The 13,439-nt window shown below is 37.0% G+C and overlaps 1 pseudogene; it reads right to left on the bottom strand.

Moving 5' to 3' along the window:
• LOC109680471 (solute carrier family 7 member 12-like) overlaps positions 1 to 13,439 on the bottom strand; it is a 63,311-nt pseudogene that overhangs the window by 22,845 nt on the left and 27,027 nt on the right.

Below are 13,439 nucleotides of genomic sequence, written 5' to 3'. Positions count from 1 at the left end.
AAGAAATTATGTTTGCAGGTAATGGATGGAACTGGAGAACTTCATGTTAAGCAAAGTAAATTAGGCTCAAAAATTCAAAGGTTGCATATTTTCCCTCATATGTGGAAGCTAGACTTATAAGTTAAATGTGTACATAGAAACATATATGATCACATATATGTTTTATATATATAGTGAGAGAATAAAAAAATTTTGTGTGTATTAGTAGTTTATTCCTTTTTATTACTGAGCGATATTCCATTGTGTGGGTATACTACACTTACTTTTTTTATTGATTTTTGGTAAGATATGCCTTTTGTTTTTGTTATTGTTGTGCTGGGTGGGGGTATATTGCAACATTTACAAAGGTTCTTACAATGTATCAAATATATCATACTTGAATTCACCACCTCCACTGCTCTCTTTCATCCTCTTTCTCCTTATTCCTGGAACAGTTTCATCAAGTAACATTTTTTGCATTTACATAAATGTGTATACATTATTTGCACCATATTCATCCTCCTACCCCTTTCCCCAATACCTTCCCCCTCCCAAAGTCTCCCCCTGCCTCTGCAGAACCTATTCCACCCTCCTGTTCTCCAATTTTGTAGAAGAAAAAATATAGAAGATAATAAAAGAAACATGATGTTTTCACGAGTTTGAGGTAAAGATAGCTAAACAGAGAGATTCTTTGTGTTGTTTCCATGCATATATGTATTACAACCCCAACTAGATCATTTCTACAAGTCCCCTTACTCCTTCCTAGTTCCCTTCCCATGGTGGCCTCAGCCAGTTTAAGATTTCTGTATTCATTCCTGAACAGTGAACACATCAACCACATTCAAGTTTTTGGTAACCTTCCCTTGCACTATACTTCTTGTGTGCATCCTCCCCTTAGTGTGACCTGTGTCCATAATATTGCTGCATTTGTTTTAGGTCTATAACTGCATATGAGGGAGAAATGCAGCTTTTTGGCCCTTTGAGCCTAACTTCACTTAAGATGTTATGAGAGAACAAAATTGTATTACTGAGTTCATCAGAAGGGACTATGGGAAGTGGGTGAGATAAAAAGAAATTTTTCATGTTACAGAATGAAAAATATTGAAAAAACCCATCTATAAATAAATATAATATAATACACTGTATAGTAAGCTGTTGACTATTACAGGAGCATGATGATAGAGAATGAGTAAGTAATGGGGGAGGAGGTTAATTTGATTAAAGCACCATATATACAGACCTGAAGTACCAAGGCAAAACCCCCTTAGACTATCAATACACACTTAATTTTTAAAAAATGAAGGGCAGAGGGAAAAATAAATCTTTCCCAAGGGTGAGTACCAGTGGGAAGTGGTAGGCACAAGGAAAGGGTGAATGAAGGTGTATGTGGTTGATGTATTTTGTTTTCATATATGAAAATAGAAGAATGAAAACTGTTGAAATTGTTCTAAGAAGAGGAAGAACAATGGAGGGAATAAATCCAAATAAGATATATTTTAAGCACATATGTAAATATTACAATGTATTCCCCTATAAAATTATTATATGCTAATAAAATCATAAAAAAAGAATGCTCAAGATGACTACATACTAACATGGGAAGGTCTGTGAGATGTATTGTAGAATAAAAATTAAGCTCAGCATTTACTAATCCTGGTAGTATAATGTTTTCTCAATGTAAATACATAAATAATGAAGAGGACCCACACCAAACTTGAATTTGGTTACTTCTGGGCAGAGGACTATGTTTTGGCAGTCACTGGAAAATGGAGCCAAAGTCTTAAATCTGTGATAGTTTTACTTTATATAAATTGCAAGTGTTATTCTATTTCTTATGCATTTACTACTCACCTCAAAATGCCCGAATATGCTAGAATCATATTCAATAAAATCTTAGACTACTGGAAATCTTAATTCTGTCTTGAAAACTTTTAAAACTTCCAAATTTTATATATAGGATATAACTTGAAGAAAACTATATCTATATAGTCTACATGAATGATTATACATGGAGGTTTAATGACCATATAGTAAAGAGCAGATTGTTTCATTTAAAAAAACCAAACCAGTCAGATTTATTTTTCCCCCTAAATTCTGGATAACCCTTTTTACATACTACCAAGGATTTTGAGAAATGAATTTACCTGCTATGTTGATCAGGATTGAATATCCCAAATATGCATAAACCCCTTGGAGAAGGGCATCTGCAATTTGTGAGGCATCAGGAAGTTCAGCATCCAAAGCATTCTCAAACCTGGACACACTCTCCTTTCTCCCCACCCTAACAGAACAATCCCAGTTACAGAAATGAAACAAAGAATAGCCATCTTCACCAAACCACTGATAGTCTGAAACCAAGACACTACTGTCAACCCTCAAGCACGTAGAATTCCTTATGACCACAAAACAGCCAAAGCTAGACATTTCTTTGGAAGTTCTGGAGCTAGGCACCCAGCATAGAAGGGCTGAATTAGATAATTAGCTATTAACAAGCTTTGAGTAGCCAGTCCTAGGCAATAAGCAAAAATTTCAACCCAAAGGCTGAGGAAAGCAATAGAAGTTCCAAGAGATCTTTTGAGGAAATAATAAGATGCTGCACTTACAGGGAATGTGGTCTCCAGCTCTGCAAGACAGAGAGCATTTATTATACTGAATATGGCACAAACTGCCCAGGTATTCAGAGAAACAGGTATGTTCAGTGCAGAGTATTTCAATACCCCTTTAGGAGATATAAATATTCCTGCCCCTATTATGGAACTAAATTCAAAAATGTTTCCATAGAAGAATCCTCTACTGCCCTCAAAAGTCTCATGTTCTTGCCTTTTCTGGTTTTCAAATCTTGAAAAATAATTTTAAAGCTTTGGATGGGTTTCTAATTTCTATTCTTTCCCAACATCTGCAAGGCTGCCTCAAAAGCAATCTTCTCTTGATTCAGCATCTCACCCTTACACAAGATTTTATTTTTGCACTTAACTTGGTTTTGAAAATTATTGGCTTATGAATTATTCTAGGATTTTGTGACTTTGTCCTAAAAGCACAGTGGAAATGTTTCATATGTTAATTATTCTTTAAAAACCACCTATGCTGCTACCAAGTTAGTCACTGATAATTAGGAAAGTAAGATTTCAGAAGTTCTGAACACAAATTTCTTTGGAAGTATAACACTGTCACCAGACTGAAGTCCGTTTGCTTGTCATCGAAAAGTCAATAGTCAGAAGAGAATTGGTAGAAAGGAAATCAGGTTTATTCAAGTACCCTGAGAAGATGAGGGGAAGCTTTCATCTCCCCCACAAAAGACCACCTTTGGAAATGACCATAAGTGAATGGGCTTTAGAGGGAGTAAAAGGAGGTATAGGAGGCAATAGACATGGAGACTGCATACGAGGCTGAGCTCATCATCCAGGCCATGCTTGCTTATTTATTTATTTATTTGATTTCTGTCAGGAGCATTGCAATCTACCTTGGCCTCCTGGGCCTAGTTTATGCAATTCTTTAGCCAGACACTTAGCAATTTAGAGGCTTTCTATTAGTTGATACAGAGGACATCAGCCATTCTGATGTTTTCTGTTCTCAGTTTGTAAATCTAAGGAAAGATTACTTAACAGTGACATCTTAATCATTAATTGTTGCTCTCCTTTATAATTAATGCTGCAGAGAGAGAGGGGAAGTTATTGTGTCAAGAAAACTCTGAATGGGATGGCGGCTACAGGGAGGAAGCAGAAAGCGTGCCTCCTATAGTGAAATCTTGGAGAGATGCTGGAGACACACCTTGCAGGCAAAACCACCGAGAAGAGGCAAAACTTTGACGCTTCCACACCCCCAGCGAGCACAGAGCATCTCCACTTCATGTTAAACGGAGAAACCAGGAGGGCCCCAGGGCCACCAGTTGCCTGTGCCCAGATGGCTTGGGAAGACGCAGACAATGTGAGCTTAGCGGTACCATGGTACTCCCACAAACAACCCTGGGCCAGATCAGCATAGACCCCTGGACAGACTGACCTCCACCTGGGGAAAAGAGAGAAACTGAGTAATAAGCAATAAGAACAATAAAGACACATGGGAAAGAGGGTGGGGTGCACTGAGAACCAAAGATTTGGGTAAGGGAATCCTTCCTGGAACTGTAAATAAACAAGCTGGGCCATCAGGAGTGGGGGCGCATGCCCAGCAACCAGGAGCAGGAAAGCTTGTGAGAGTGGCAGAGGGAGGAAAACTCCACAGGAGAGGGGGGAAGACCCACTTCCCACATGAGCTGTAACCAAACACAGTGGCTGGCAGGAGCAGCAGCACTGCCCAGTAATCAGGAGCAGAAAAACTTGTAAGAGTGGCAGTGGGAGGAAAACTCCACAGGAGAAGGGGGAAAACCCACGTCCCATGTGAGCTGTAAACAAACATGCAGGCCTGAGAAAGCAGGTGCAGTGTCACCTCCCCAGTGTGCTTGGAAAGGGGAAAGCTTGTAGCAGAGGCTCACACACAGGAGAACTCTGAGTAAACAAAGCCTGCTGGGCCAGGTGAGTGTTAAGCTCACTCCTGAGATCTGCATAAATAACGCTTCCAGCAACAGCAGCCTGACAGCAGCAGGCAGGCAAGCCACAGCCCCAGATACCATTCACAGAACTGTCTCCAGACTCTTTTTTTTTTTCTCTCTCCCTACCTTTGATGAGAAAACAACCGAACTACACCTGCATGCTGAAAAACTGAAACTGTATTGCATTTGAACTTGGGACACTTCGTGGGTTTTTTTATTTTTGTGCAGTTTTATTTTCTTTATGCATCCCCTTTGAAGACACAACTACAGAACAACATCTGAGACACCATCTCCAATTGGAGACTGAGATGGACACCAAAATTATTAAGACTGAAACTTCATTGCATATGAACTTGGAGGTTTTTTTTAATTTACTATTTTTCATTTTGTTTTATTTTATTTTAATATATATATTTCTTTCATTTACTTATTTTTTAGTTTTAAACTTATCTTTTTTTTTATTTTTTATTTTCAATCCTCTCTCTGTCTCTCTAATGCTTGTTCAGCTTACTGTTGATTAGTACACTAATACTCCCTGTTTATACCAATGAAACTTTTTTGTTTGAGTTCTTGTTTTGGTTTTTCCTACTTGTCTGTTTATTTCTTTTTCCCTTTTCTTTAACTTCTTGCTTTCCATCTCCTCTCACCCTTCCATTCTAAATATTACCATTGTTATTATTACAAGCTAGAAAATACTTAATTGCACACAGTACAGGGACAGTAACAACACCAAGGACAATGATGGGAAGACAGAAAAAACAGGGAAGCCAGTTTCCCCACAGCAAAAAATTAGTACAGGAACCAAAGGGGAATGAAGAAAATAGATACTCAGATCCAGACTCCAAAAAAATGAAGATAAACTATGCCAAAGAACCCAATGAAGACAACAAGAATAATATAAAAGAAGACATACTACAGGTAGTCAATGAGAATTTTATAGAGATGATACTGGATATGGTCAACCAAAATGTACAGGAGACACTCAAGAAATTCCAAGACAACAAAAACAGAGAATTTGAAAACACAAAAGAAGAAATAAAGGAAACCATAGAAGCACTGTATAAACACCAAAGTGAAACAGAGAACACGATTAATAAACAGATAAATGTACTCAGGACAAAAATAGACAACATTAAAGAGGAAACCACCGAGGATATGGAAAACCTCAAAAAAAAAAAGAATGAAACAGAACTGCAAAACAAAACGGAAGGCCAATCCAGCAGAATAGAACAAACAGAAGACAGAATCTCAGAACTTGAAGATGAAATGGTAATTACAGGAAAAACCAAAGAACTATTAATTAAACAACTCAAGACCTGTGAAAAGAAAATGCAAGAGCTCACCGACTCCATCAAAAGACCAAACTTGAGAATCATGGGCATCGAAGAAGGACAAGAGGTACAAGGAAACAGGAATGTGTAATATATTCAACAAAATAATAACAGAAAATTCCCCAAATTTAGAGAAAGATATTCCCATATAGATGCAAGAGGCCTCCAGAACAGCAAACAGACCAGATCAACATAGAACTACCCCATGACATATCATCATTAAAACAACAAGTTCAGAAACTAGCAAAAGAATATTGAAGGCTGTAAGAGAGAAAAAACAAATGACATACAGAGGTAAACCCATCAAAATCAGAGCAGACTTCTCGACAGAAACATTAAAAGCAAGAAGAGCATGGGGTGAGATCTTCCGGGCACTGCATGAAAATAATTTCAACCCCAGGATACTCTACCCAGCAAGACTATCATTCAAAATAGATGGAGCAATAAAAATCTTCCATGATAAGCAGAAACTAAAACAATATGTGACCACAAAGCCACCACTACAAAAGATTCTTCAAGGGATTCTGCACACAGAAAGTGAAACCCAACTTAACCATGAAAGGACAGGAAAAGAAAAAGCAAGAAAGTAGAGAGTTACCTCAACTTAGGTACACGCAATCAAACCTTCAAACAACTAAGACAACTAAATGACAGGAATCACCACATACCTATCAGTACTAATGCTTAATGTTAATGGATTTAATTCACCCATCAAAAGGCACTGCTTGATGAAATGGATTAAAAAGGAAGATCCAACAATTTGTTGCTTACAGGAGACCCATCTCACCGACAGAAATAAGCAAAGGCTTAGGATGAAAGGCTGGAAGAAGATTTACCAAGCCAATGGCCCCCGAAAACAGGCAGGAGTAGCAATTCTTATCTCTGACAAAGTAGACTTTAAACCTACATTGATCAAACGAGATAAAGAAAGACATTCCATACAAATAAAAGGGGAAAGAGACCAAAAGGAAATAATAATCATTAACCTGTACGCACCCAATGTCAACGCACCCAATTTCATCAAACATACACTGAAAGACCTAAAAGCATATATTAACGCCAACAGAGTGATAGTGGGAGACTTTAACACCCCATTATCATCAATAGATAGGTCATCCAAGCAAAAAATCAATAAAGAAATCCAAGATCTAAAATATACAATAGATCAAATGGACTTACTTGATGTCTACAGAACATTTCATCCAACTTCTACACAATATACATCCTTCTCAGCAGCCCATGGAACCTTCTCCAAAATAGATCATATCCTAGGACACAAAGCAAGCCTTAGCAAATGTAAGAAAATAGAAATTATACCGTGCATACTATCTGATTGCAATGCAGTAAAAGTAGAACTCAACAACAAAAGTAAAGACAAAAAACTTGCAAACATCAGGAAACTAAATAACTCATTACTTAATGAACAATGGATCATTGATGAAATAAAAGAGGAAATTAAAGAGTTCCTGGAAGTCAATGAAAATGAAAACACAACCTACCGGAACCTATGGGACACAGCAAAGGTAGTCTTGAGAGGAAGGTTTATAGCCATGAGTGCATATATTAAAAAACTGAAATATCCCAAATCAATGACCTAATGATACATCTCAAACTCCTAGAAAAACAAGAACAAGCAAATCTCAAAACAAATAGAAAGAGAGAAATAATAAAAATAAGAGCTGAAATCACCAAAATAGAAGGCAAAAAAACCATACAAAGAATTAATGAAACAAAAAGTTGGTTCTGTGAAAAAATAAGATCGATAGACCCCTGGCAAACCTGACTAAAATGAGGAGAGAAAAAACCCAAATTAGTAGAATCAGGAATGCAAAAGGGGAGATAACAACAAACACCTTGGAAGTCCAGGAAATCATCAGAGACTACTTCAAGAACCAATATTCAAATAAATTTGAAAATCTTAAAGAAATGGACAGATTTCTAGATACATATGATCATGCAAAACTGAACCAAGAGGATATTAATTACCTGAGTAGATGTATAGCACAAAATGAAATTGAATCAGCAATCAAGAGTCTCCCCAAAAAGAAAAGTCCAGGACCTGATGGATTCTCTGCTGAATTCTATCAGACCTTTAAAGAAGAACTGATACCAACCCTCCTTAAACTGTTCCATAAAATAGAAAGGGAAGGAAAACTGCCTAACACATTTTATGAAGCCAGTGTTACACTTATCCCAAAACCAGGCAATGACACCTCCAAAAAGGAGAACTATAGGCCAATCTTCTTAATGAACATTGATGCAAAAATCCTCAAAAAAAATAATGGCAAACCGAATTCAACACCACATGAAAAAGATCATTCACCACGACTAAGTAAGCTTTATCCCAGGAATGCAGGGGTGGTTCAAATATGAAAATCAATAAACATAATAAACCACATTAACAGAAGCAAAGACAAAAACCACTTGATCATCTAAATAGATGCAGAAAAAGCCTTTGATAAGATCCAACACCATTTCATGATAAAAGCTCTAGGAAAACTAGGAATAGAAGGAAAGTACCTCAACATTATAAAAGGTATATATGAAAAACCTACAGCAAGCATTATACTTAATGGTGAAAAATTGAAACCATTTCCTGTAAAATCAGAAACTAGACAAAGATGCCCACTATCTCCACTCCTATTCAACATAGTACTGGAATTCCTAGCCAGAACAATTAGGCAAGAAGAAGGAATAAAAGGAATACAAATAGGTAAAGAAACTGTCAAAATATCCCTATTTACAGATAACATGATCCCACACCTTAAAGACCCAAAAAACTACTCAGAAGCTCTTAGACAACATCAATAGCTATAGCAAGGTAGCAGGATATAAAATCAACACAGAAAAATCAATAGCATTTCTATACACTAATAATGAACAAACTGAGAAAGAATACATGGAAACAATTCCATTTACAATAGCCTCAAATAAAATCAAATACCCATGTGTACACCTAACAATAGATGTGAATGACCTGTACAAGGAAAACTATAAACTTCTGAAGAAAGAGATTGGGGAAGACTGTAGAAATTGGAGAGACCTCCCATGCTCATGGATTGGTAGAATCAATTGGTGTGGGCTGGGACTGGCATAGCTGCCAATTTGCTCACAGGAAATCCACTTTTCTTTTCTTTTTCTTTCTCTTTCTTGCTTCCCTTCTCCAGGGAAAAGCAAAGGTGAAACACAGAGAACTGTAGAATGAGTTGAGAAAACATCTGAGATGTCCTGGACCTGACGTATTACATGCAGACACAAAATGACAGAGTCCTGCCTACCTGTGCCTCAAGGAACTGACTTAATTCCACCTGAGTGAATCTGCAAACCTGCCAGGTGAGGACCTTCCCTCGATGGAACCCATAGTCCAGTGCAGCTGGTGGGCAGATGGTACCCCCTGAACAAAACTGAGGGCCATAAATGGAGTATATAATTCACCTCTGCCTGGTGGCAGTGGGGTGGAATGTTAAGCTGCCTTACCCTGAGTGGCAGTGTAGTGACATAGCTGCCATCTGGTGAAATCAGCAACATATTTGACACTTCAGAGAACTGAAAAGTGATCCATCAAAAAGCTCCAGTTCAGCTTGCCCTGTAGGTGGCACTGGCTTCTGCTCATAACCAGTTTCTGGCTAGACCACTTCAGAGATCCCACCTGCACCAGAAGATTCATCCCACCATGGAAAACCTGTGCTCAAAGACCCTGAGCCAATTTACCCCTAAAGCTGCCCGATATGGGGGGCAACATCCATTGCCACACAGCCTAGCATACCAATCTTGAGAAGGGACAGAGACACTGAGAAAGTCCCTGTCAAAAGTGTCAACACCTGGATTTCAAAGGAGAGTCCAGAATTTTCAGCAAACTCAGTTTTTCTTTTTTATTTAGTATTTTAATTTTTGTTATTAGTTTTTATCTTTATTTGTACATTCTTCATTTTCTCCCATCCCCCCCTTTCTTAAAAAAATAATCTGTTGTTACTTATCTCCCTCTTCCATTCTGTACAAATATCAATTGGCTTAGCTTTGTCTTCCCTTTCCCTTTTTTCTCTCCCCCAAGCATTTTTTTTCTTCTTTCCTCTCTTTCCGCCTCTATTTCTCCTACCTTCCCCCTACTGTCCCTACTTCCTTCACATTCACCACTTACTGAATATCCTACTGTACCAACTTTACACATTGCCCCCATTCTTCTTATACCCCTGCAATCCCTAATAATAACATTTTCACCCCAAATGACTGAATTATACCTTTGCACATTACCTATACATTACCCATTACCCTACAAACCCCACAACTCACACCTCTTTTGGCCCTCGTCCATCCCCTGACTGCACCTTCCTCTAGTGCTATCTTTTCAATTACCCAAGTTTCTATCTTTATCCAAACAGCTGTTGTGTTCCCAATACCCACTGTTGATAGACAATATCATCAAGGGATTTATTATATATTATGTGAATAACTGGCTTGGCATTGAATTTGTGAATTTTTTACTGCCTAGTTATACCTCCAGGTTAGGGAACAGAAATATTACAACAACCTACTTAACAACTGACCTAGTCAGATTACAGAAATTAAGTCAAGGGAGAGAACAAAGGTTAAAAACCCCAACTAACTAATCAACAGCACATAAGCAAAGCACAAAATAGAAACATGGGGAGAAAAAGAAGGCAAAGGAATTTGACTCCTCAAAAGGCTAACAATAACATAAAAATTTAATGGAAAGTGAGGGGGATGAATCCCCAGTTGCTGACCTCAAAAGAATGATTATGAGAAAGTTCAACAAGCTTAAAGAGGAGCTTAAAGAAAACATGCAAAAAAAATTCAATGAATATCAAGAGAACATGGACAAAAGAAAACTTGTGAAAACACAGAAACAACTAAATGAACTCAGAGGATTTCAACAAACTCTAAGGTGATATGAAGGAGACTATACAAAAAAGAGGTATAAGAAAAAAAAGGTTTCATATCTAACACAAGATATGAAAGAGGAGTTGGACAAAGGAGATGGAAAGTCTCAGAAAAAAATTCAAACAGAAATCCTGTAAATAAAAAGTCCCTTAAATTAACTAAAACATACAGTTGAAAGCCACTCCAGCAGACTGGAACAAGTGGAAGACAGAATTTCAGACCACAACACAATAAAACTAGAAATCAATAACCAAAAGAAACAGCAGAAAATAAAAAAATTGAAGACTGAACAACACATTACTCTATGGTGAGTGGCTCATAGAAGAAATAGGGGAAGAAATAAAAAATTTCCTGGAATTTAACAAGAATGAAAGCACAACCTATCAGAAACTATGGGACACAGCAAAGGTAGTCTTAGGGGAAAGTTTGTAGTCATGAGTGCATATATTAAAAACACATATAGATTTCAAATAAATGATCCAATGCTGCATCTCAAACTCCTAGAAAAAAAGAACAAGCTAAACCCAAAACTAGCAAAAGGAGAGAAATAATAAAAATAAGGGCCAAATTCAATGAAATAGACCATACAAAGAATCAACAAAACAAAAATCAGGTCCTTTGAAAAAATAAACAAGATCAACAAAACTCTGGCAAATTTGACTAAAATGAGGAGGGAAAAGACCCAAATTAATAAAGGGAGATAACAACAAACACCAAGGAAATTCAGGGAATCATCAGGGATAACTTTGAAAACCTATATTCAAATAAATTGGAAAATCTAGAAGAAATAGACAAATTTCTAGATACATATGACTATCTAAAACTGAACTAAGAGAATATTAATCATCTAAACATATCTATAAAACTCAATGAAATTGAAGCAGAAATTGTCTCCCAAAAAAGGAAAAGTCCAGGACCTGACAGATTCTCAGCTGAATTCTACCAGACCTTTAAAAAAGAACTAATACCAACACTCCTCAAAATTTTCCACAAAATAAAAAGGGAAGGAACACTGCCAAGCTCATTCTATGAAACCAGTATTACACTTATCCCCAAACCAGACAAGGGTACAACAAAAAAAGAGAATTATAGGCCAATCTCTTTAATGAAGACAGATGCCACAATCCTCAATAAAATATTGGCAAGCTGAATTCAATAGCATATCAAAAAGATCATACACCATGATCAAGTTGGTTTCATCTGACTTGCAATGGTTCAAAATATGCAGATCATTAAATATAATACAAAACCACATAATAATCTGAATGGATGGAGAAAAAGCCTTCAATAATTTAACATCCTTTCATAATAAAAGCTTTGATGAACTGAGGCCAATAGGAAAAGGGGACCAGGAACTAGAGAAAAGGGTAGATAAAAAAGAATTAATCTAGAAGGTAACACACATGCACAGGAAATTATCTCAACCAGCAAAAACCCTTGTTCCTTCCTATTATTGCTTATACTCTCTCTTCAACAAAATTAGAGATAAGGGCAAAATAGTTTCTGCTGGGTATTGAGGGAGTGGGGGGGAGGGAAGGGGCAGAGTGGGTGGTAAGGGAGGGGGTGGGGGCAGGGGGGAGAAATGACCCAAGCCTTGTATGCACATATGAATAAAAAAAAAGCTTTGATGAAATTAGGAACAGAAGGAATTTACGTCAACATAATAAAGGCTCTATATGACAAGCCTGTAGTCATATCATACTAAATGAGGAAAAAGTGAAACCATTCCCTCTAAAATCAGGAACAAAACATGGGTGTACACTCTCTCCACTCTTATTCAACATAGTCTTGGAATTCCTAGCTAGAGCAATAAGACAGGAAGGAGAAATAAAAGGAATACAAATTGGAAAGGAATTAGTCAAAATATCCCACTTGCAGATGACATGATCTTATACCTAAATGATCAGAAAAGCTCCAACAAAAAACTCCTATAAACCATAAACAGTGTCAGCAAATTTGCGGGATAGAACGTCAACCTACAAAAATCAGTAACATTTCTATACACCAACAATGAACAGACTGAGAAAGAATATAGGAAATTTATCCTATTACAATAGCCTCAGGGAAAAAAATACCTAGGAATAAACTGAACAAAGGATATGAAAGATGTCTACAAGGAAAACTATAAATCAATGAGGAAAGAAACTGAAGAAGACCACAGAAGACAGAAAGATCTTCCATGCTCATGAATTGGCAGAATCAATATTGTGAAAATCAGGAACAATTACCAAAGGTAATCTACATGTTCAATGCAGTCCTCATCAAAACTCTAATGACTTTCACCACAGATTTGAAAAATCATTTGGAAGCACAAAAGACTGCAAATAGCCAAGGCAATATTGAACAAAAAGAGCAATGCTGAAGGTATCATAATACCTGACTTCAAACTATACTACAAAGCCATAGTAATAAAAACATCATGGTACTGGCACAAAAACAAATATGAAGACCAGCAAAACAGAATAGAAGACTCAGATATGAATCCATATGGCTACACCCACCTGATTTTTTGACAAACTCACCAAAAACATACAATGAAGAAAAGACAGCTTCTTCAACAAATGTTGCTGGGAAAACTGGATATCTACATGCAGAAAACTGAAACGAAATAAATATTTGTCACCTTGAACTAGTATCAACTCAAAGTATATTAAGGACCTTAATGGGAGACCTGAAACTTTGAAGCTAGTGCAGGAAAGAGGAGG

The sequence above is a fragment of the Castor canadensis genome, chromosome 3 (assembly GCF_047511655.1).
Source record: "Castor canadensis chromosome 3, mCasCan1.hap1v2, whole genome shotgun sequence".
NCBI lineage: Eukaryota > Metazoa > Chordata > Mammalia > Rodentia > Castoridae > Castor > Castor canadensis.
This window is presented reverse-complemented; position numbering and strand designations above follow the sequence as displayed.